The sequence below is a fragment of the Bombina bombina genome, chromosome 6, assembly GCF_027579735.1.
Source record: "Bombina bombina isolate aBomBom1 chromosome 6, aBomBom1.pri, whole genome shotgun sequence".
Taxonomy (NCBI): domain Eukaryota; kingdom Metazoa; phylum Chordata; class Amphibia; order Anura; family Bombinatoridae; genus Bombina; species Bombina bombina.
In genome coordinates, this window is record NC_069504.1 from 599,498,783 (window position 1) to 599,525,596 (window position 26,814).

General features: G+C 38.0%; 1 long non-coding RNA gene across 1 annotated transcript; it reads left to right on the forward strand.

Annotated features, from left to right (window-relative positions):
- The first annotated feature begins 20,643 nt into the window (after positions 1 to 20,643).
- On the forward strand, positions 20,644 to 23,335 carry LOC128665192 (uncharacterized). The gene is made up of 2 exons (XR_008403026.1): positions 20,644 to 20,682; positions 22,991 to 23,335. It is a non-coding gene; the product is annotated as an uncharacterized LOC128665192 (long non-coding RNA).
- Positions 23,336 to 26,814: the final 3,479 nt, after the last annotated feature.

The following is a 26,814-nucleotide window of genomic DNA, read 5'->3' on the forward strand; positions in this document are numbered from 1 at the left end:
ATTGCCATTAGCACCTATAAGTGTGGTTAGGGGCAGTGCATTCAGTGGGCTCCTGAGTAGTCTTATCCCAAGTTAGGGTCCTGACTTTGGTGTCATTAGATTGAGCTCAGTCTGCGGTATACCTAGGTACTAGTCACTAAGTGACGCAAAATCCATTTACAGTGTACTTGTTTTTCATAATGTATGCATTTGCTTTTAACACTTACAAGGGTAGATACAGAAAGTGCATTCAGGGGGATCCTGAGTGGTCTTATCCCTTAGTTAGGATCTTAACTTTGAAACCGTTGTTTTCTTTTCAGTCAGACGACAAGGAAGTTGGTTTCTTATTAAAGCTGTTTCTTATTCGTGAAATTCTGTTTCTTATTCATGGAAGTTGGTTTCTTATTCATTTTTTTGTCAGACTACTTTAAATTGACTTTAAAATAAAAATATAGGTTTTATTTAAATAATAATATGATTCATATAATGTAGTTACAGAGGTGGATTCCCTTTATACAACAAATGGATATACAAACTGGAAAAAAGGGCATACGTTGGCACCAATACCAATATTACTATTTTGAATAAGTAACAGATATTTTCAAAGGGTTAATAAACACTGGGCCACTGATTTCACTATGAACATATACAGGGTAGATCTCCCTCCATGACATACAATTGTTTCTTCTACAAGATACGACGAGTCCACGGATTTCATCCTCACTTGTGGGATATTATCCCAGAGCACCACAGCAGAGCTGTATATATAGCTCCTCCCTTCCCTCCACCCCCAGTCATTCTCTTTGCCTGTGTTATACTAGGAAGAGGTAAAGTGAGGTGTTAGTTTTGGTTTCTTCAATCAAGAAGTTTTTTATTTTAAATGGTACCGGTGAGTACTATTTTCCTCAGGGGAATATGGAAGAAGATTTCTGCCCTGAGGTTGATGATCTTAGCAGATGTAACTAAGATCCATGTTGGTTCCCACAGAGGTTCTGAAGGTAATACAAGAGACATCTTCAGTGTGGAGAATGGTTTCATGCTTTGAGGTATGTGCAGCCCTTTATTTCTGAGGAGACTTGGTATATCAGAACTGGCTGACATTTATTTCCCTGCAAGGGAAGGGGTAAGCAGTAGACCTGTAAAACAAAGGGGTATTACTGAGAAACCTATGTTTAACTTATTTTATTGACATATTGGGCCAAGCATTATAATGGGCTTAACAGCATTATAAAGAGACACTGGGAGAGGCAGGAATATGCTTAACGGTTTTTATTGGAAAATACAGGATTTGCATATAAACAGTTTGGCCGTATTTTGAGTGTACTTAGGGGTTAAATTATATCCACATGGCTTATACTCTAAACCGCTTCACCATGCGGTTGTTCAGGCCTATACTATCACCGGACATGATGGGCGGGGCTTATTTTTGCGCACTCAGACGCACACTTCACTCTGGCTGAGAAGGCAGCAGGCATTATCTCCGGTTGAGCTTAGACTGGTGTTCTATTATCCGGATCTTTGTTAAGTCATTTTGAAGTACCCTGGGGGCAGGTAGGCGCCACAGCAGAGCTGTGGCAAGGTGCTGGGGTTATATTTTTCAAATTTAACATATCTGTGACTATAAATGCCTTGTAGAAGTTAATTCTCTCCTTACTCTTGGGGTGCAATCATTTTTGGAGCCATTGATTAGGTGTAGTTAATTTAAAATAGTAAATTAACGTTTTGTAGCAGTTTTGGAAAATTTGTGCGCTTTTTTATTTCTTAAAGGCACAGTACACGTTTCTCAAACAATTGTTTAAATCAATAAATAAAGTGTTTAACGACTATTGTGGTTATTACTGGTCTGTTTAACATGTCTGACATTGAGGAATCTCATTGTTCTATGTGTTTAGAAGCCATTGTGGAACCCCCTCTTACATTGTGTACCTCTTGTACTGAAAGGGCCTTACATTGTAAAAAGCATATTTTAGGTCAAGAAAGTGTGCCTAAGGATGATTCTCAATCTGAAGAGAACCAGGATATGCCATCCAATCCTCCCCAAGTGTTGCAACCTTTAACGCCCACACAAGCGACGCCAAGTACCTCTAGTGCGTCTAATTCTTTTACTCTGCAGGAAATGGCTGCAGTTATGTCAACAACCCTTACAGAGGTATTATCTAAATTACCAGTGTTACAGGGTAAACGCAGTAGGTCAGGGATTAATGTGAATACTGAATCCTCTGATGATTTATTGGCTATTTCCGATGTACCCTCACAGTGCTCTGAATTGGGGGTCAGGGAATTGCTGTCTGAGGGAGAACTCTCAGACTCAGGAAATGTTACCTCAGTCAGATTCGGACGTCATGACCTTTAAATTTAAGCTTGAACACCTCCGCCTGTTACTTCGGGAGGTTTTAGCGACTCTGGATTGATTTTGACCCTATTGTTATACCATCAGAGAAATTGTGTGAGACTGACAAATATTTAGAGGTACCTACTTACTCTGATGTTTTTCCGGTTCCTAAAAGAATTTCGGAAATTGTAAAAAGGGAATGGGATAGACCAGGCATACCATTCTCTCCCCCTCCTAATTTTAAGAAAATGTTTCCCATATCAGACACCATTCGGGACTATTGGCAAACAGTCCCTAAGGTGGAGGAAGCTATATCTACCCTGGCTAAGCGTACAACTATACCTATTGAGGACAGTTGTGCTTTCAAAGACCCTATGGATAAAAAGTTAGAGGGTCTTCTAAAGAAATTATTTATTCATCAGGGTTTTCTTTTACAACCTACGGCTTGCATTGTTCCAGTTACTACTGTAGCAGCTTTTTGGTTTGATGCTCTAGAAGAGTCTCTGAAGGTTGAGACTCCATTAGATGACATTTTGGATAGAATTAAGGCTCTCAAGCTAGCTAATTCTTTTATTACAGATGCCGCTTTTCAGATTGCTAAATTAGCTGCGAAAAATGCAGGATTTGCCATTTTAGCGTGTAGAGCGTTATGGCTCAAATCTTGGTCTGCTGATGTGTCATCAAAATCTAAGCTTTTAGCAATTCCTTTTAAGGGTAAGACCCTATTCGGACCTGATTTGAAGGAAATTATTTCTGACATTACTGGAGGTAAAGGCCATGCCCTACCTCAGGATAAGTCGACTAAGATGAGGGGTAAACAAAATAATTTTCGTTCCTTTCGAAACTTTAAAGGAGGACCCTTTGCTTCCTCTTCCTCTACGAAGCAGGAAGGGAATTTTGTTCAATCCAAGTCAGTCTGGAGACCCAACCAGGCTTGGAATAAAAGGTAAACAATCCAAGAAAGCCCACTGCTACTACAAAGACAGCATGAAGGGAAATCGTGACCCACGGGTATCAACTGGAATTCAAGGATTTTCTCCCAAGAGGGAGGTTTCATCTTTCACGATTGTCTGTAGACCAGATAAAAAGATAGGCTTTCTTACGCTGTGTAAAAGACCTCTCTACCATGGGAGTAATTTGCCCCGTTCCAAAATTGGAACAGGGGCAGGGGTTTTACTCAAATCTTTTCGTGGTTCCCAAAAAAGAGGGAACTTTCAGACCCATTTTAGATCTCAAGTGTCTAAACAAGTTTCTCAGAGTTCCATCATTCAAGATGGAGACTATACGAACAATGTTACCTATGATCCAGGAGGGTCAATATATGACTACCGTGGATGCATACCTTCATATTCCTATTCACAAGGATCATCATCAGTTCCTAAGGTTTGCCTTTCTGGACAAACATTATCAGTTTGTGGCTCTTCCTTTCGGGTTGGTCACAGCACCTAGGATCTTCACAAAGGTTCTAGGGTCCCTTCTGGCGGATCTCAGACCGCGGGGCATAGCAGTGGCGCCTTATCTGGACGATATTCTGATCCAGGCGTCAACTTATCAGCTGGCAAAATCTCACATGGACACAGTGTTGTTTTTTCTGAGAACTCACGGCTGGAAGGTGAACATAGAAAAGAGTTCACTAGTTCCACAGACAAGGGTTCCCTTCTTGGGAACTCTGATAGACTCGGTAGACATGAAAATATTTCTGACGGAAGCCAGAAAATCAAAGAGTACTTCAGTCCATTCCTCGGCCATCAGTGGCTCAGTGTATGGAGGACATTGGATTAATGGTAGCGGCAATGGACATCATTCCGTTTGCTCGCTTTCACCTCAGACCACTGTAGCTGTGCATGCTCGGACAGTGGAATGGGGACTATGCAAATTTATCTCCTCAGATAAATCTGGATCAAGAGACCAGAGACTCTCTTCTTTGGTGGTTGTCGCCGGATCATCTGTCCCAGGGGACTTGTTTCCGCAGACCCTCATGGGTGATTGTGACAACGGACGCCAGCCTACTGGGTTGGGGTGCAGTCTGGAATTCCCTGAAGGCTCAGGGTGTTTGGACTCAGGTGGAGTCTCTACTTCCAATCAATATTCTGGAACTGAGAGCCATATTCAATGCGCTTTAGGCGTGGCCTCAGTTGGCTTCGGCCAAATTCATCAGATTCCAGTCGGACAATATCACGACTGTGGCGTATATCAATCATCAGGGGGGAACAAGGAGTTCCTTAGCGATGATAGAAGTATCAAAGATAATCCGATGGGCAGAGGCCCACTCTTGCTATCTATCAGCGATCTACCTCACAGGAGTAGAGAACTGGGAAGCGGATTTTCTAAGTCGTCAGACTTTTCATCCGAACTCCACCCGGAGGGGTTTGCCTCATTGACTCATCAATGAGGCAGACCGGAATTAGACCTGATGGCATCTCGTCAGAATGCCAAGCTTCCACATTACGGATCCAGGTTGAGGGATCCTCAGGCCGAACTGATAGATGCCTTAGCAGTACCTTGGTCGTTCAGCCTAGCTTATGTATTTCCAGCGTTTCCTCTCCTTCCACGCGTGATTGCTCTGATCAAACAGGAGAGAGCTTCAGTAATCCTGATAGCGCCTGCGTGGCCACGCAGGACTTGGTATGCGGATCTAGTGGACATGTCCTCTGTGCCACCGTGGAAACTTCCTTTGAGACAGGACCTGCTCATTCAAGGTTCTTTCCTGCATCCATATCTACATTCTCTGCAGCTGACTGCTTGGAGATTGAACACTTAATTTTATCTAAGCAAGGATTCTCTGATTCGGTCATCGATACTTTGATACAGGCTCGAAAGCCTGTCACTAGAAAAATCTATCATAAGATATGGCGTAAATATCTTTATTAGTGTGAATCCAAGGGTTACTCATGAAGTAAAGATAGGATTCCTAGGATTCTGTCTTTTCTCCAAGAAGGATTGGAGAAAGGGTTATCAACAAGTTCTTTAAAGGGACAAATTTCTGCTTTGTCAATTTTGCTTCACAAACGTTTGGCAGATGTGCCAGATGCTCAGTCCTTTTGTCAGGCTCTAACAAGAATTAAGCCTGTATTTAGACCAATTACTCCTCCCTGGAGTTTGAATTTAGTTTTGCGAGTTCTTCAAGGGGTCCCGTTTGAACCCATGCATTCCATAGATATTAAATTGTTATCTTGGAAAGTTTTGTTTTTAGTTGCTATTTCTTCTGCTCGAGAGTTTCTGAGCTTTCAGCGTTACAATGTGATTCGCCTTATCTTATATTTCATTCTGATAAGGTGGTTTTACGTACCAAACCTGGATTTCTTCCTAAGGTTGTTTCAAACAAGAATATTAATCATGAAATTGTTGTTCCTTCCTTGTGTCCTAATCCTTCTTCTATGAAGGAGCGTCTATTACATAACCTGGATGTGGTCTGTGCCTTGAAGTTTTACTTACAGGTAACTAAGGATTTCCGTCAATCATCTTCATTATTCATTGTTTATTCTGGAAAGCGTAGGGGTCAGAAAGCTACGGCTACCTCTCTTTCTTTTTGGCTGAGGAGTATCATCAACCTGGCATATGAGACTGCTGGACAGCAGCCTCCTGAAAGAATTATGGCTCATTCTACTAGGGCTGTGGCTTCTACATGGGCCTTTAAAACGATGCTTCTGTTGAACAGATTTGTAAGGCTGCGACTTGGTCGTCCCTTCATACTGTTTCCAAATTTATAAATTTGATACTTTTACTTCTTCTGAGGCTGTTTTTGGGAGAAAAGTTCTTCAAGCAGTGGTGCCTTCCGTTTAGGTCTCTGTCTTGTCCCTCCCTTTCATCCGTGTCCTGTAGCTTTGGTATTGTATCCCACAAGTAAGGATGAAATCCGTGGACTTGTTGTATCTTGTAGAAGAAAAGGAAATTTATGCTTACCTGATAAATTGATTTCTTCTACGATACGACGAGTCCACGGCCCTCCCTGTCATTTTAAAAGATTATATTTTATTTTTTACAACTTCAGTCACCTCTGTACCTTTTAGCTTTTCCTTTCTCTTCCTAAAACCTTCGGTCGAATGACTGGGGGTGGAGGGAAGGGAGGAGCTATGTATACAGCTCTGCTGTGGTGCTCTTTGCCACTTCCTGTTAGCAGAAGGATAATATCCCACAAGAAAGGATGAAATCCGTGGACTCGTTGTATCATAGAAGAAATCAATTTATCAGGTAAGCGTAAATTTCCTTTTTTAGACTGGCCCAATGGTGTTTTGGGCACAGAAATTGATGCCAACCCTGGCATATGTGCTGTACTTCTCATTTTTTAATAAGTAACTGATATTTTCGAAGGGTTAATAACCATTGGGCCACTGATTTCACTCTGAATATATACAGGGTATATCCCCCTCCATAACATGCAATTGTTTTTAGCCTGGCCCAATGGTGTTTTGGGCACAGAAATTGATGCCAACCCTGGCATAGGTGCTGTACTTCTCATTTTTGAATAAGTAACATGTTTTCAATTGGTTAATAACCATTGGGCTACTGATTTCAATATGAATATATACAGAGTAGATCCCCCTCCATGACATGCAATTGTTTTAGCCTGGCCCAAGGGTGTTTTGGGAACAGAAATTGATGCTAACACTGGCATTGGTGCTGTAATTACCATTTTTGAATAAGTAACAGATATTTTCAAAGGGTTAATAACTATTGGGCCACTGATTTAACTATGAAAATATACAGGGTATATCACCCTCCATGACATGCAATTGTTTTTAGCCTGGCCTAATTATGTTGAGGGCACAGAAATTGATGCCAACCCTGGCATAGGTGCTCTAATGCTCATTTTTTAATAAGTGATATTTTCAAAGGGTTAATAACCATTGGGCCACTGATTTCACTATGAATATATACAGGGTAGATCCCCTTACATGCAATTGTTTTTAGCCTGACCCAATGGTGTTTTGGGCACAGAAATTGATGCCAACACTGGCATTTTTAATAAGTAACATATATTTTCAAAGGGTTAATAACCATTGGGCCACTGATTTCTTTTTTTTTTTTTCTTTTATTACCAGCATGGGGTACAATAATAAGCTGAGTATCTGTGATACACCACGCAGGGTGTGAAAACAAACTGTAACATTGAAAGAACAATATAGTCAAATGCAACAATCATCAATATCAGATAGATTAAAGATTCAGTATTCACATTTTTATAAGAATCTTAAACAACTAAGAAAACCCTGTAGCATATATGCATATGTACCTCAATGTTGTTGTTTTTTATTATTTTATGAACTAAAACAACTTAAACTACACATCAGTGATCAGAGACAGAAAATAAAATTAGAATTATTTGTCGTACACTAAAAAATAAAAAATGAAAGAAAAATATGGAGGCCCTTTAATTTGGGATAACTTGAACTCAACCTTGTTCAATTTTGATGGAGAAAAAAAAAAAAAAAAAGAAAAAAAACAACAAAAATTCCTGCTCCCCTGCCCCCTCTCCCACTTGTTGTATTTTTGTTTTGAGAACTATTAATCCAACCAAAACTCTGGAAAAAATTCTGTAATTACCGCCATACAAAAAAAAATTCTTAAACATTGCTATTGATTGTTTCTGAATGACTTCCGGAAAAGAGCATATTATCTTAAACCATTTGGAAAAAAATCTCAACAACTATATCCTGAGCGGAATCTAAGTCATATTGTTCCATACTAATCTGTAATAGGATTCTCCTAGTAAATTCTTTTATACTTGGGCTATATTTAGATTTCCATGTGCTTAAGATCATATTTCTACCAATCAATATTGCTGTATTGATTAATTTACTATTTTCATCCCTATATCATTTTTCGTGCATAAATATTATATCTACTAACTCTAGGGTTAGTGGTCCTTCTAGAAATTTATTTAACCAATACGTAACCTTAAACCAAAATTCTCTGACCTTAGGGCATGTCCAGAAGCAATGTTTTATGTCCGCTAATGAATATGCACATCTGGAATAACACCTTGGCTGAGATGACCATTTAGATATTCTATCTGGAGTTAGATACATGTTGTTGATTAAGCGCATATGCGCTTCTCTCCATGTTTGTATCTTGCTACATTTATATAAAATCTGCACACTCTTAGAGACTCTATCTACTGTGACATCCGGAAAATCTATCCTCCATTTAGAGTAGATTATCTCTAGGTTTTTATGTCCCATCTCTTGTGTTAAAATCTTGTACCAGATGGCAATTGATAGCTGTCCAGCTTTATATAAGGTAATACCTTGTTCTAGTTTTCCTAGGGACCAATCCCTTCCGTACTTCTCTATCAGTTTAAAATAATATTGTCTGATCTGTAAATAGGCAAAGAATTCTTGGGCTGGTAATAGATATTCCTGCCTTAAGGTCTCAAATGATTTAATTGTACCCAACGCTTGATCCTCTAACTGATATACGAACGCTAGACCTTTTTGCTGCCATTTTTTTAAGGTACTGGTCACTAGACTGGGTGCAAATTCTGGATTCCCCCATATTGGTAAGTATTTGGACATATGTGTATCTATCTTCAGTGTTTGGCTATATTTTTTCCAAGCTTTGATTACATTATAAAAAGTTTTTCTAGTTTTAATTTTATTTGGGACGTCTTTCTCAGGTAAATGCAATAGCCCTAGCAGGGAGAGTGGGGTAATCACTTCCTTTTCAATTTGTAAGTGTGTAATTACATTTTTTTCTGTGATCCAATCACATGCTATTTTAAGCATAAATGCCCAATTGTAGATTTTAATGTTAGGCATTCCTAAGCCTTCGTAGTCCCTATTCTGCATCAGTTTTTCCATTGCTACTCGCACTTTCAGCCCTTTCCAAAAAAATTGGGTAAATTTTTTATAGAAAATCTTTGTCTTCTTATTTTAATAATAAAGGAAGATTTTGCAGAAGAAATAGTATCTTCGGAAAGATAATCATTTTAATTAGATGTATTTTAGCTGAAAGTGCAAGTGGAAAACATTTCCATCTTTCTAGCTTATTTGTAATTGATTTCCAAAGTTTGTTATAGTTTATCTTGTACCAGTCTGCCGGGTCTCTGCTTACATATATACCCAGGTATTTAATCACCTTCTCTGCCTCTTTAAATGGATGGGAGACTAAGCTCCCCTTGTCCTTATTTAACCAGAGAATTTCTGACTTAGATATATTTATTTTATATCCTGAAAAATAACTATATATATTTATATTTATGAATATAGGGATATTCATTTTTGAGTTACTAATGAATACCAAAAGATCATCTGCATATAAGGAAAGGACGACTCTAGATTTCCCCACCTTAATGCCTTCTTACTCCTTTCTGAGACAAATTGCTAACGGTTCTATAGATAGGTTAAACAATAATGGCGACAGTGGGCAACCCTGTCTGTTGCCCTTAGCTATAGTTATTTAATTTGAAAGAGATCCATTAATTAGTAACGTTGAAGTGGCGTTTTTATATATTAGCTCAATAAACCTTTTAAAATGGCCAGTGATTCCAAAATTTTCTAATGATGTTAATAGATGATCCCATATGATTGAATCAAAGGCCTTTTTTCGATTTGCTATAAGTGCCATGTCCATGACGCATTTACTTTTTATCAGTTTGTTTCTGCACCTTCAGCCATATATTTTCAATCAGAACCATTAATCTCCTCATATTCCTAGCCACGTTTCTGCCTGGCATAAAGCCCGTCTGATCTTGATGGATTATTGGATCTATCATTTTTTTAAGTCTAGTTGCTAATATTGCCATTAACAGCTTGTAGTTGTTGTTTAACAGGGATATCGGCCTATATGAATCAACTTTCTCTGGATCCTTGTCTTTTTTAAGAATTAGATTTATAACTGATGCTGAAAAGTAAGGGGATACCATATTGTTTTGTATATAATAATTGTTAAATAAGTCTTTTAGCGTGGGCGTTATTTGTTCTTTAATAATTTTGTAGAATTCGATCGGTAATTGATCTGGCCCTGGGGCTTTCCCCGAGCTAAATACTTCAATAGATTTTAACATTTCCTCCTGTTCTATGGGGGCATTAAGAGTTTCTAAGTTTTCCCTAGACAATTTTGGAACTTGTATGCTCTTCCAGAATTTATATTTGTTGCTAATATTTATTTCTTGTTCTGCATAAATGTTTTTAAAATAATTAAATAAAATCTCCTTAATTTCCATGATATTTGTATATCTTTGCCCATTATTTATAACAGCATTTATGCCTGTTTTTTTTTTTTATTAGCATTTTCTAGTAGTGCTAGCCATCTCAAAGTTCTCCTGTTGAAGCTACTAAAAAGGGCCTTTTTTTAAGGTGTCTCTGATATATTTTATGATTAATGAAATTATTCCTTTCTAGTTTTTTTTCTTGATAGTTTTTCCATAATTGATTTGTGGGGTTTTCTATATATCCTGCTCCTATCAGCACCTCCATCCTCATCCATCTCTCTCCTTCTCCTCCTTTGAAGTCCATTGCATCCGCATTTTCTCCCCCCCTCTCCCTCAAGGTGGCAGTTATCTATCGCCCCCCTGGACCAACCTCCCAATTCCTCGACAACTTTGCTGCCTGGCTTTCTCACTTTCTCTCTACAAATACACCTACTCTAATCCTAGGGGACTTCAACATCCCCATTGATAACCCATCTACCCCTGCTGCCTCTAAACTTCTCTCACTCACAAACTCCTTTAGTCTTTCCAATCCACCCTATTCCCTACTCACCGTGACAGGCACTCTCTTGATCTGGTATTCTCCTACCTCTGCTCCCCTTCTGATGTCACCTGTCACCCATTTCTCATCTCAGACCACCATCTGCTGACCTATAATCTCAATGTACAGGCTAAACCTATTTCTACCCTCCGCCTCCGCACCTGTAGAAATCTGCACACTGTGGATCCTCTCCAACTTTCTAACCTTATTCAAAAAAGCCTTGCTACAAACCACTATAACAATACTCTTTCTTCTGCACTCGACACCCTTGCTCCTCCACAAATACGCAAAACCCCACGTCGTCAGCTCCAGCCCTGGCACTCTCAGCAAACACGCTATCTACAAAAATGCTCCCGTGCTGCTGAACGTTCCTGGAGGAAATCCCGCTCTGAACATGATTTCCTACACTAAGTTCATTCTTTATTCTTACTCCTCTACCCAAAATTCTCACTTTGACCTACAAAGCCCTTACCAATGCAGCCCCCCCATACCTGTCCTCACTCATCAACAAATATACTCCAGCCCGTCCCCTAAGATCCAACAACGATCTACTCCTTGCCTCTTCTACCATCACCTCCTCTCATGCTAGACTACAGGACTTCTCTCGTGCGGCACCAACCCTCTGGAACGCACTTCCTCGTGCTGTCAGACTTTCCCCCAACCTCTCCTCCTTTAAACGCTCCCTAAAGACCTTCTTGTTCAGGGAAGCCTATAACCAAATCAGTAACTAATGAATTCCACTTGCCTAATTGTTGCCCTCATCTAACTTCACACTAACATCATTCCCACCTTTGCAGTCCCCACCTCCTGTTTCTCACCCTCCTACCCATTTAGATTGTAAGTTCCCACGGGAACAGGGCTCCCAATTCCTCCTGTATTTGTTTGTTAAATTTTGTCTGGTGTCTCATATTGGACTGTCCCTTTATCTTTGTTACCTATGAACAGCGCTGCAGAATCTGTTGGCGCTTTATAAATAAAGAATAATAATAATAATATCTTTTAAAGCTGTTTCTTAGCGAATTCGAGAGTTGTAATTCTCTTGCTTTAAGCTTTTTATTTTTTATAATAAGCCATGCTTTTATTTCCCCTCAGAAATATGCCTTCGCTGTTTCCCATAGTATTTCTGGTTTTTCACTATGTCCTATTAAAGTTGATAAACTCATTCCATTTACTTCTCATCCAGTTTTGGAAATCTATGTGTTTTAACAAGAATCTAGGGCAAAAGAAACGGCTATTCGGGGATCTTCCTTGCAGCTTAGTGTGTATAAAAAGAGATATGCTAGCGTGGTCAATAGATATATATAATTTATTTTTGCATTTACTTCCATATGTAGTAATTTCTCGCTAACTAAAAAAAAGTCTAATCTGGAAAAGGTCTTATGCATTTTGGACTCAAACTAGTACAGTCTTTGATCGGGATTTTGTAAATATGACTCAGAATACGTTGACAGTTTTAGTACTACTTTGCTCCAGAATTTCTTGTCTAGATAACTGGGACCATATATGTTACATATAGTATATCTTATTCCTGTAATCTCGACATATAAGAGAATAAATCTTTCTTCAGGATCTAGTTCTTGAGAAAGGATTTTGTATTCTAGATTCTTATTAAAAAGGCATGCTACTCCTTTTTTTCCTCCCCTTGCATGGCGTGGCAATTACTTCCCCCCCCATTTCATTTTTAATTTATATACTTCACTGTACTTAAGGTGTGTCTCTTGAATAATAGCAATATCTGGTGCATCTTTTTGAAGATAGTTTATAATCCGTTTCCTCTTAATCTGAGATGTTATACCCCCCCCCTTTCCATGATACAATGTTCAAACCTAATTTGTCATTTAGAGTGTTATGCAAGCATAAGGGGCGCCACCTCCTGTACAAGGGGAGAGAGGGGAGGGGGGCTGAGAGGTAAAAAAAAAACAAAAAAACCCACAAGCCTCAAAATTTCTTGAACAATAAAATCAGCCTTTATATAAAACTTGGCCACAATAGCACCCAAAATAAAAAAAAATTTTCTTGTTGACATATACTTTGCCCAAAGCATATCATCTAAGTCAACTCTAGCACGCATCTTATTCTAAATCATGTATGAATATATACACATCCTCAAAACTAATGTATTATTCCAAATTATTAATAAACTGCTCTGCTGCCTGTCTAGCCTCAAATATTCTTACTTCTGATTTATAAATCACTCTCAATTTTGCTGGAAAAAAAACAGTTGCTTGTATACCCATATTTATTAGTTGTGTGCAGATTGGTGTTAATTCTCTCCTTTTTTTTAGATGTGTCTATCAAAAAATCTTGAAAAATGGCGACTGACTCATTTATTTTGAAGGGGAATCATTTTTTATATTGTCTTAGTATGTATACCTTGTCTTGAAAGTTAAGTAGTTTTACGATTACCGTCATCCTTGCATATTTTAATCCCGCTTGTTCTCTCAGCTGACCTATTCTATGCACCCTTTCTACAGCTATGGGGCTATTGATTCATAATAGTTTTGGGAGTTTTACTGTTGCAAAGTGTATAGGTCTTTGTACTCTGGGGTCTCGGGCAGTCCTATGATTCTTAAATTATTTCTACGTGCCCTATCTTCCATCCTATTTTGTAGAGCCAAAATGTACTTTTCGTGATTTTTGATCAATTGATCTTGCGTAATAGTTAAATCATCAAGGTCCAAAACTCTATTTTCAACCTCTGTAATTCTTGCGGAAAATTGTTTTACTTCTGATGTTAGAAGGGAAAGTTGCTTACGTAATTGATCGAATTGTGGCATGATCATCTCTGAGATCTGTCTTACTATATTATTATTCTTGTTTTTTTTTTCTTTATGTTTGGGGGGCATCCCTGGTGATTTAGTGTTTTTTGTACTGTGCATGTATTTTTCCATAAAGTGAAGAAGGTGACTGCTAAAGCTGGCAGGTTAATTAAAGTGAATGTCAATTTTTTAAGTTCAGAAAGTATGAGTATATAGCTAATAAGTATATTAAACAAAGTGCAACTTTCATTTTGTCATAAGATGTATAATAAAAGTTTTATATACATTTGCAAACATCGTTATTTGTGTATACCTGCTCCTCCCACTCTCAACTTCCTTACTCTGTTCAATATTACGTATACAGCGGTCCCACCCGCTGTTTACGTAGTGGCAATGCGCGCTCCCGTCTCTGCTCAACACTGCGCATGCGTCAAACAACATAGTATTCAGTGAATGAATACATACACTGAATACTATCGTTGGCTATAGAAGTAAATCATCTCCTCCGAATTTCCATAATATTTAGACGTTTCATTAGATAATAAAGGGATGAAATAAACTTTATCATTTATATATATTTAACTTATAGCTTTTGGATTTATTGTTATCTTATTGTAGAATACGGAGCCCATTTCAAAATATACTTACCGGGCGCTATAATATTTGGAGAATGAATGAAGTCCGTGAAGTTTGCAAATGCGCATGTGAACGAGCTTCATATAAGATGATCGGTAGAGCTGTCAAACGCAAGAGCAATACAGACGTGTGACGTCATATAAAGGGGGTGGGTCCCCCCGTGGTTAATAACATTATTGGTTGTAAGGAGCGTGACTAAAAATGACAATGATTAATTGAAAATGCCGGGCGGAGGATACGGATGACAGATGCAAGGATATAAAGATTAAAAATGACGGTACATACAATGTTTAAAAAAAAATCATGAATTAAACTCATGTTATTTAAACCTAACTGTTACGCCGAACTCTTGCGAGCTACCTGAGTTTACATTCACTTTAACAACCAAATAGCAACAAAAAAAAACACGTTATTGTTTTAACAAACGTGGATACCGTGTACTGTCCTAGAAGCCTCAACAATATGTTGAGGTAATACTATGTGATATGAAGTGTAATAATAATAAAAAAAGTTAAGCTGCAATTATATACTTATCAGTGCTTGACTGACATATGATTGTCAGATATCCCTTTGTGACGTGTAATTGCCCTTAATTATATAATATTATTGAAATGCCTTTTTTTCTTCTTTTTTTTCCCTTTTTTCTCTTCCCTTCTTTGACTAGTTGATAGCTGACTTCAGCATATACTCTTAGGGCTTTCTTTCCACCTTTTCTCCCCCCCCCCTATTATACCAACAGAGAAGGTTATTTCTTATTTAATTGTATTGTACTCACAGTTGTTATAGAATATCCCTTTGTTGTTTAATATACTGTTAGAATACCTCTCAAATGGTCATCTAAGTATGTCTGTCTCACATTAAATACAGATCAACAAACCACAATCCCCACAAACATATGGAAAAAAAAATAAACAACATCTAGCTCTATATGACGCTCTCCCTCCCAACTTTTCACCCAGCAAATGTCCAGAAATGTCCAGCCAGTTTCTGTAAAATGTCCCTCCAAGCTTTTTTAAGGCCGACCAAAATCGGGTCGGAAGAGAAGGAGTGCTAATCTCCACTTATGGTGTCTCAGATAGTTCATTTATCCACTTTTTTAATACCTCTGCATAGTCATCCTCATATTAAGCCTTTCTAGCCACTTTGTACCATAAGCTTTTTAATTATAGCCCTGATCTTGATTACCTTAAATTTACCAACATTCACGGACTGTTTTCTCTTAATAGAACCTTATCCTTTTTTCCCTTCTCCTTTTTGTATCCTGCTCCCTTAGCTCACCCTACATAGGTGGGTGACCATCCCCCCTGAGCAGGCTTGTATATTCCTGTAACTTGGTGACTAAGTTAATATAGCCAGTCAGGTTATGCACCCTCTGATCCCCTTGACACGTAATATAATAGAAGACAAGCTACTTATCTTTTCCCTCTGATAACGGGATCTCCTCCGTAGCAGTGATTGTGCTTTGTGGTAGGCAAGATATTCAATCAAAGGTTCTCCTTTTGCGACAAACTTTCCTCTGTACTGATGAGGAAAAAATAAAACAAACGATACCCATAAGAGTGTGGGCCCAGCTCCAATATGCTTGTCTGTATGGCTCCAAAGGACTTACTGCAGCTAGCGTTCCGTGCGGTAGCTCTTTTTGGGCTCACCTCCTACTCTGCCGAGTACAGTGCAGTGTACAGCGTGTGGACGCTTCCCACTGCCACTACAGACTTCGGTCAAGATTATGGGAGGATCCTGCACCTGCGACTTGTAGCCTTGTATGCAAGCCCCACTTCTGTAATCTCCCTTCAGAGCTGTGCTACTTGCAATATTACATCTGTGATTGAAGCTTCCCAGACTGTCCCTGACAAACGGGACCACTTTGTCAATTTCTGCAGTTAGAGATGCAAGCCTTCACCTTGGGAGGGCAATTCACCCCAGTGCTCCTTGTCCCTGTAAGCACTATGAGGTCTTTCTGCATCAGATTGAATGGCGTGCGTTCTCCCACAGCACGAACGCTCTGCTAAACGTGTGCGTAGCTCCGTCTTCCGACCGCCACTGAACACCGGAGTGGGCCACTGATTTCACTATAAATATATACAGGGTAGATCCCCTTCCATGACATGCAATTGTTTTTAGATTAGCCCAAAGGTGTTTTTGGCACAGAAATTGATGCCAATCCTGGCATAGGTGCTGTACTTCTCATATTTTCAAAGGGTTAATAACCATTGATTTCACTATGAATATATACAGGGTATATCCCCCTCCATGACATGCAATTGTTTTTAGCCTGGCCCAATGGTGTTTTGGACACAGAAATTGATGCCAACCCTGGCAAATGTGCTGTACTTTTTGAATAAGTAACTGATATTTTCGAAGGGTTAATAACCATTGGGCCACTGATTTCACTATGAATATACACAGGGCAGATACCTCTCCATGAAATTCAGTTGTTTATAGTCTGGCCCAATGGTGTTTTACTCTAGAGCTCTGAGCTGTATAGTAGCCTTCCTAGAGTTTCATAGCAAACTCAATGGTAGTCATTCAGGGAATTGTTTTATTTCTCATGATGATTATCCATATCATAGGAGGACAACTGATGCCTAGTCTGTTTTAGCTGTTGATTCCATTGATAAACATTTTTATGTTAAAAAGACATAATACTCATATGCTAAATTACTTGAAGCTGATGCAGTATAACTGTAATAAGCTGACAGGAAAATATCACCTGAGCATCTCTATGTAAAAAAGAAAGATATTTTACCTCACAATCTCCTCACTTCAGCAGAGTAAGTTCTGTGTAAAAAGTTACTCTTCAGCTGCTGCCCAGCTGCAGGTAAAAAAAAATTGAAAAAAAAAGAAATGAACAGCAGCCAATCAGCATCAGCAGTGCTGAGGTCATGAACTATTTTACTGTGATCTCATGAGATTTCATAGTAAACTTCCTTAAACTGAATAGGGAAATAAGAGGAGTGTGCACGAAGCTCGCTCCTTTGCCTGTCCTGGGACAGACATACTGATTTGCTGCTTAGAAGTCCTTTACAATGGGATGTGGCTACTGAGGAACTTTTCAGGTAAAATATCTTTCTTTTTTACATAGAGATGTTCAGGTGATATTTTCTAGTCAGCTTTTTACAGTTATGCTGCATCACTTTTAAGTGTTTCAACATTTGGGTATCATGGCCCTTTAATAACCTTCATCCTAGAGGGACATAAAGCCCTCATCTGAAATGATAGTCCCTCTTTTTTCCAGTAAGGGGTCCTTTTAAGAGATGTGGCTGCTCAGATATGGGGACCGATTAACCAAAGGGTCAATCGGCCCCAATGTAGCTTTTTCCGCACAAACCTTCAGGATTGCCGGAAACAGCAGTTAAGGAGCAGCGGTCTTAAGACCTTATCTGGTACGCCGCCTCTGAGCGGCGTACAGCAATCAACTCGATCTCATACAATCGGGTTGATTGACAACCTCTGCTAGAAGCCGATTGGTTGCGAATCTGCAGGGGCGGCATTGCACAAGCAGTTCACTAGAACTGTTTGTGCAATGCTGAATGCCGACAGTGTATGCTGTCAGCATTCAGCGATGTCTTGCGGGCATGATACGCCACAGCGTATCATGTCTGCCAGACTTTGTTAAATTGGCTCCATGGACTTTGTATGAGCTTTTTCACACAATAGTAGCAATTTTTAAGTAACTCTGCACCTAGGCCCTTCACATTGTGTGTGTGACATCTCTCTTGGCATCAATTTCTGTGCCCAAAACACAATTGGGCCAGGTTAAAAAAAACCATTGTATGTCATGGAAGAAGATCTTGTCTGTATATATTCATAGTGAAATCAGTGGCCCGATGGTTATTAACCCTTTGAAAATATGAGTTACTTGTTCAACAATGGCATACATTTCTGTGCTCAAAACTCCATTGGGCCAGGCTAAAAACAATTGCATGTCATGGAAGAAGATCTTGTCTGTATATATTTATAGTGAAATCAGTGGCCCGATGGTTATTAACCCTTTGAAAATATCAGTTACTTATTAAAAATTAAGAGTTAGAGCAACAATACCAGTGTTGGCATCAATTTCTGTGCCCAAAACACCATTGGGCCAGGCTAAAAACAATTGCATGTCATAGAGGGGGATGTCGTCTGTATATATGCATAGTGAAATCAGTGGCCCATTGGTTATTAACCCTTTCAAAATATCAGTTACTTATTAAAAATTGAAAATTAGAGCACCTATGCCACGGATAACATCAATTGCTGTGCCCAAAACACCATTGGGCCAGGCTAAACACATTTGCATGTCATGGAGAGGTATCTTCCCTGTGTATATTTATAGGGAAATCAGTGGCCCAATGGTTATTAATCCTTTGAAAATATCAGTTAGTTCTTCAAAAATGTGAGTTAGAGCACCTATGCCAGGGTTGGCATCAATTTCTGTTCCCAAAACACCATTGGGCCAGGCTAAAAACAATTGCATGTCATGGAGGGGGATCTACCATGTATATTTTCATAGTGAAATCAGTGGCCCAATGTTTATTAACCCTTTGAAAATATCTGTTACTTATTCAAAATATTGGTATTGGTGCCAACGTATGCCATTTTTTCCAGTTTGTATATCCAAGTGTTGTATAAAGGGATTCCACCTCTTTGTAACTACATTATATGAATCATATTATTATTTAAATAAAACCTATATTTTTATTTTAAAGTCAATTTAAAGTAGTCTGACAAAAAAATTGAATAAGAAACCAACTTCCATGAATAAGAGCTTGAATAAGAAACCAACTTCCTTGTCGTTTCAGTCAAGGGTATGTTAGGGTAGTAATCACTGAAACAAATATTATTTTTATATTCTTCTTTTGTTTTCTTTTAACATGGAAATCCCCAATTGGCTTGAATAACGAAAAAGTGTCTAACTTCTAGTGGGTTTGTCTGTGTGCGTAACTTATATGATTTGGCATATGTATATAATTAATATATGATGCATTTGACCAGGGACCCACATTAAATAGCCATGTACCGTGTCTTCTGAGTCAGCTGTGAAATGTTTTGTCAGCAATTACTCCGCATCCACACACTGGTTAAGAAGGAAATGTGTTTGAATGTGGTTGCTCTGCTATTTCATAGATATATATATAGATATATATATATATATATATATATATATATTTAATTTTTTTTTTTTTGAGAAAGCGAACTGACGCTACACATGGAACTTACAAAATAATACGATTCATGCTTCTACCATGACGTAGAAAACGACATATAACTAAAAATTATTTTCATTTTCTAACATACATACTCAGACATCCCAACTCTCCCTGAAGTTCAGGGAGTCTCCCTGATTGTAATAGCGGCTCCCTGATGCCAGCAAATGGAATACAATCTCCCTGAAACTCCAAGTACAGTACTATGATCCAATGTTGCCAAAATCCTGAAAAGTGTTTCTTTAAGGAATGCCTTTAGTTGCTGGGACGTTATAGAACCCTCAAAGCATGCATCAGTAACAAAAAAAGCCCCCACCCCCAATGATTGTAATAAAACACAAATACTACCTTATTTACTGCACGTAATTAAACTTTGTATTCTAAAATATTTAAACATTCGGTAAGTGGAAAATAGGTTTGTTGTATGTGGTTGTGCAATTAAGCTACTTTTTTTTAATGTGACTTTAGTGGGAAGCTACTTTAATGATAAGTCCCTATCTTATTTAGGGTTTCAATGTGTCCAATATATAACAGGGGGGGGGAGAGGGAGATTGTGGCGGCACAGTAGTGGGTGAAGCCACCTCCCTGAAATGAGTTTTTGCAGGTTGGGATGTCTGCATACTATACTAAAATCAATGTACCTGTATATTATCTGCAGTGACGACAAATAAGATGACAAAAAAAATATTAGTACTTCTTAGGAAAAACAAGAGCCGTATAACAAAACTGCAATTTTTTTTTCTATTTCAATAAAACTTTAATGTATCAAACAACCAATATGCACAATCATTCAGAAAACGTTTTTTTTTTTAAATAAACTTTAATGTATCAAACAACCAATAGGCACAATTCTGAAAACAAAATTGCATTATTTTGGTTTATGGCGAGTGACATTTATAAGGTTAAGGCAAAGTATAAGCAAATATAATGATTATTCTAAGTTATAAATAGATCATCTCAGGAAATCACAGGAGTAATTCTTTAGTTTTTTATGTATTATCTACTGTTTTATATGAACAATACTGAACTATTTAAAGCTCCACTCTACACAACAAAAATGTGACATCCACAACCTCCAGTTCTCTTTAAACAAGAAGAAGGTTTGCTGCTTTCTTTTTTTTTTTTTACCATATTTAACCCCTTAGTGACCTGACTGTTGTACCAATTTTTTAGCGTTAGCGACCAAGGCTGTTTTTACATTGCTGCGGTGTTTGCGTTTAGCTGTAATTTTCCTCTTACTCCTTTACTGTACTCACACATATTATATACTCATTACTGTACCCACACATATTATATACTCATTACTGTACTCACACATATTATATACTCATTACTGTACCCACACATATTATATACTCATTACTGTACTCACACATATTATATACTCATTACTGTACCCACACATATTATATACTCATTACTGTACTCACACATATTATATACTCATTACTGTACCCACACATATTATATACTCATTACTGTACTCACACATATTATATACTCATTACTGTACCCACACATATTATATACTCATTACTGTACCCACACATATTATATACCGTTTTTCTCGCCATAAGATTGACTTTCTACAGATACCATTATTTTCATCATATCTTATAATTTTTAATAAATATTTTTATAAATTATGATTAAAAAATATTAAAAACCACCCTTTTTTTTTTTTTACTTTTACCCCCAAAATCTGTTACGCATCTACAACCCGCAAGAAAACAAGATGGCTAAACAGTTTCTTCATTTTGTCCTGAGTTTTGAAATACCCAATTTTCAATTTTTACGATTAACCTTTTTCTCCTTCAGTGACCTTTTAACCCCAACCCTCCCCCTAGATCTAACCCTCCCCCTAGATCTAACCCTCCCCCTAGATCTAACCCTCCCCCTAGATCTAACCCTTCCCCTAGATCTACCACTAAGCCTAGATCTAACCCTACCTCTAGATCTAACCCTTCCCCTAGATCTAACCCTCCCCCTAGATCTAACCCTCCCCCTAGATTTAACCCTTCCCCTAGATCTAACCCTTCCCCTAGATCTACCACTAAGCCTAGATCTAACCCTAACCCTACATAACTATTTATTTTTATTATTTTTACTATTTAATTTTTTTTCATCTGTTACAACTGCGGTCCTTAAGGAGATAAAGGGATAGTAAATTCAAAATTTAACTTGCATGATTCAGATAGAACATGTCATTTTAAGACACTTATAAATTCACATCTATTTTTAAATGTGCTTTGTTCTCTTGTTATCCCTTGCTGAAAGAGAATACACACATATTCAACACTAGTGGGAGCTAGCTGCTGATTTTTGCCTGCACACATTTGTCTTTTGCGATTGGATGACTATGGCTCCGTTCGGGCAGCGCTCCAAGCAAACTGGGACTCGCTTGTAGCGTTTTCCTCACATTTGCAAGTGAGATGCCTGGCGTTTTTGAGTGCTCTGATGATATAAGTCCCAGCGCTTCCATCGTACTGGAAAAGCTGTCACTTTTGAGAGCAAGCTCAGACGCTTGGCAACATGGCAGCCTCCACACACGTTTTGCTGTGGAGGCTGCCATGTTTTTATAAGCAGCAGAGGAGGGACAGGTGAGGCGGATAAGTCTGACAGCAGCATTTAGTACAGGGCAAATTGGAGATAGGCTAAGTAACCTATCTCCAATTTGCCCTGTACTAAATGCTGCTGTCATGCTTATCCGGTGTTATGCTGAGAATTGTTTCCCCAGTGTCTCTGGTTTCCCCTGCCTCTCGGCAAACATCGGAACTCTGACCCACCTCCATTCAGCTGCTCTCAGCTCAGCACCTGTAGTATTATTAGCTGAATGGGGCAGGATAAGCTACAGGGGCTGAGCTGAGAACAGCTGAATGAAGGTGGGTCAGAGTTCCAATGTTTGCCGAGAGGCAGGGGAAACCATTCTCGAACAACGGTGTTGTGTAAACAGCTTAAATAAAAATAATCCTCCACTAATAAAGAGAGACACAATTTAAACATTTTTACAGTCAGCTACAAGGGAGCTTATTTAAAAACGTTCATTATTGTGCAGCAGATCCCTTTGCGCATGCAATCGTTTTCTCTAAGCTCCCTTGCTTGTGACGTCACCTAGCGCCACGTCATCGCTGGAAGTGAAGCGCCTCCACTAGCTCCTGAGCGCTGCCCGAACGCGACCTATATGTGTTCATCTTGCTGCCAGTAGTGCAATGTTGTACCTTCAGCAAAGGATAACAAGAGAACGAAGCATATTTTATAATGGAAGTAAATTGGAAACTGCATGTTCTTTCTGATTTATAAAAGTCTGTTTTTGACTTGAGTGTCCCTTAAATGATTTTTTTTTTTATTATGAAAATAACAATTTTGATTCTGACTATGACTAAGTTTCCTCCCATGTGCTTGACACAGGAGCCAGCAATCATTAAAGATCTACACATTGCTATACAATGGGTTGTCAAGAATGAGGCACTGTTCTGTGGGCGCATAACCATGCCAAGTTATGTGTCAATGAATGAAGATGACCGCCAGAAGCCCATAGATAACGTGATGCAAAGAGAAGAACCAGAAGCAAGGGAGCCATTCCTCTTTGTATTTCAGCACAGAGAAGATATGGAGTTGTTTTTGCAGGCATGTCTTGACCAACAGGGCCTCCAAGTTAATGCCATATTCAACAAATGACTGATGGACAAGGGGTGGTGGTGTGTTTCTGTTTAAATTATTGATAATAATAAAAAAATAAGATAATTAACACCATTTCTGAGTCAGTGCTTTAATAACACACTACCACAAGTATGAAGGTACAAGATAATTATAGGTAACAGTGTGTATATATATATATATATATATATATATATATATATATATATATATATATATATATAGCAGTAGCCTATTGTTGCTTCTGCTTTCATAGTATAAGGTTAGGGTTATAAGTTCAAATGGTTTCTGACCTTGATTGAACACGATTCTCCAGAGCTCCAGGGAACAGCAAGAAAGCACACAAGCACAGAGAGTGTTTCTCACTAGTTCCATTTACTGTAAGTATACACAGCAGTTATATAGCAGTCTCGCATCATGAGGCTACAGGAAATGCAGTTAGAGGAGTAAAATAAAATGTCCATATATGTCTATCTAAGAAACATGTTAAAGGAAGTTGTGGGTGTTGTTTGCTGTATTACAATCATATGAGTTTCAAAATGCCCTCATGTGTCGGTTACAAGTCACCCACTAACATAATATACCCATCAACACACAGACACATAAAACACACAAAGACATAGAGACACACACACACCCTCACTGAGACATCCAGAGAAAACAGAGAGACATACACTCTCAGAGAGACACCCACAGAAACTACATATACATACACACACCCTCACAGAGACAACCAAAGAAAACACACAGACATACTCACCCACCCTCAAAGAGACATCCACATTTAAAAAAAAAGTCATACGCATCCACCCTCACAGAGGCATCAAGAGGAAATACACAAAGACATACATACACACACCCTCACAGGGACACAAATAGAAAAAGCACAAAGACATACTCACACACCCTCACAGACATACACAGATAATGCACAAAGACATATACACCCACTCTCACAGAGAGACCAACAACAACAACAAAACAGTGTGTGACATGCATGATAAAAAAAATTGCAGAAATTAAGAGATCACTTTTTAAACAATCAGATTTGCAAATGTGCAAACAAAAATTAAACTCTATGAATTCAAAATTGTAGATTAATGTTATCAGTAGATGGTTAGATGAAGAAAAGTACTTTTAAAAGGTTGACATATGTTTGTGTTTTTTCCCCCAAACAAGATCAACACTTCAATTATGGTGTAAACATGTTCCCATCTGTCAGCTGTACTTATGGATTTTGAAAATGCTGTACTCTATATGGTCTTGGTGGAACCATAAGCTGTGGCACTAGGTCTCATACCATTAGATATGGTTAAATGCATGATTTAGGCTTGTTTGTATGTATTTCAAAATTAAGTCAGCTGTATTGTAAACTGAACAGTGTTAAGTTAACCTGTATCATTTGAAACACTGAGAAATCTTAGTTTGAAAGTATAACTTTTTATGCATATGTAAAAATCATAGATAAAATGCCTCCTTGCATCTGTAAAGTCCTTGCATAAAGGGGCAGTAAACTGAAATGTAGTTAAAATGTATATATTACAAAAAAAATATCTTTCAAAAGGGCAACTACCATTTGTGTATTAAGGAGGAAACCTTTATGCATGGCTTTAAATATAGAATTTCTACAGCATTGTCAAATAATCATAAATACACTGCTGCAGATTGCTAAAAAAAATAAATGTTTTTTATGGACCCCTGGCCCCACCATACTACTACCACACTGAAGTTACAATCCAAAATTGCACAAAGAAATAAAAAAATTACTATGTAAGTCCTACCTCCTCTGCAAATGAAAGTGCTCTGCCATCTGACTCAGACACACACTGTACAAACTTAAAGGGCTACTGGACCCACATTTTTTCTTTCATGATTCAGATAGAGCATGCAATTTTAAGCAGCTTTATCATTTATTCCTATTATAATTTTTTATTCGTTCTCTTGCTATCTTTATTTGAAAAGTTAGGAATGAAAGCTTTGGAGCATGACTATTTTTTGTTCAGTACCCTGGATAGAGTTTGCTAATAGGTGCCTGCATTTAGCCATCCAATAAGCAAGCGTAACCCAGGTTCTCAAACTAACATGGGCCGGCTCAAACGCTTTTATTTCTTCTTTTTCAGATAAATATAGGAAGAGAACGAAGAAAATTTGATAATAGAAGTAAATTAAAAAGCTGCTTAAAATTGCATGCTCTATCTGAATCTAGAATGAAAAAAAATTGTGTTTAGTGTCCTTTTAAGTGCCAAGTCTGTCTCACTACGCATAGTGGTTTAGTGCACACTCAAAAATCCTCTCAAATGCTAATGCTTTACTCATTTTAATAAAATTGACCACACTCAGTAGCACTCTGCTGTAATACCCTCTGGTGGCTGCCAAAATTGTTTAAAGAAAATAATAGTTGTTCTTGCCTCATGGGGCACCCTGGCCCATTTGGCCCCTGACAGGAGTCACCCCTGTAACCCCCTGATGGCAGCCAGCTGTGATTTACGGAGATGATGTATTTATAACTTACAATTATCATTACTTTTGCTTATACTTTTGCCCTAACAGAACATAAGTTAATGTAAAGAATGTGCTTATTTAACTTTATTAATAACAATCAGCATAAACCACTGTCAATGAACATTAAGAACAGGAAAGCAAAATATTTAGTTTTCTGAATTATTGTGTCTATTGATTGTTACGTTAAAGTCCATTTAAAAAAAAAAATATTGAGTGGAGGTCAAATGTTTCCTATCTTGAGTGGAGCTCCAGTTTGGCACAAGTTTGTTTGCCATATAAAGCGTTGGTTCAGGCTTAGAACATATATCCACACAGAAATGAGTGTCGCAAAACCTTTTTAAATACAAGTTACTTTTAAAAAAGGTAAAATATATTCAGTGGCAAGGTTGGCACAAGTTTGTTTGCCATATAAAGCATTGGGTCAGGCTTAGAACTTAAAAATATGAAGTGGTTCATGCCCTGTATAAATGCACACAGAAATGAGTGACTCATCGGATTTCAACCCTTTTTAAATACCAGTTTAAATACCAGTTACTTATTCAGAAAAGGTAAAATATATGAAGTGGCCAGGTTGGCACAAAAAAATTGCTATAAAAAGCATTGGGCACGGCTGAAAATATGTATATTCTATGAAGATGTTCATGCCGAGTATATATCATCACAGAAATAAGTGACCAAAAGGATTTTAACACTTAAAATACCAGTTACTTATTCAGAAAAGGTAAAATATATGAAGTGGCAAGGTTGGCACCAGATTGTTTGATATAAAAAGCATTGTGACAGGCTGAAAACATGTATGTCCTATAGAGAGGCTTATGCCATGTATATAAGCACACATTAATGAGCGTTCCAAAGGATTTTAAAAGTTATTAAATACCAATTACTTATTTAGAAAAGGTAAAATATATGAAATGGCAAGGTTGCCTGCAATTTTTTTGCTCTAAAAAGCGTTGGGCCAGGTTGATAACATGTCTATTCTATAATGGGGTTCATGCCCTGTATATATCCACACATAAATTAGTGGGCCAAATGATTTTAACCCTTTTTAAATACCTTTACTTGATAAGATAAAA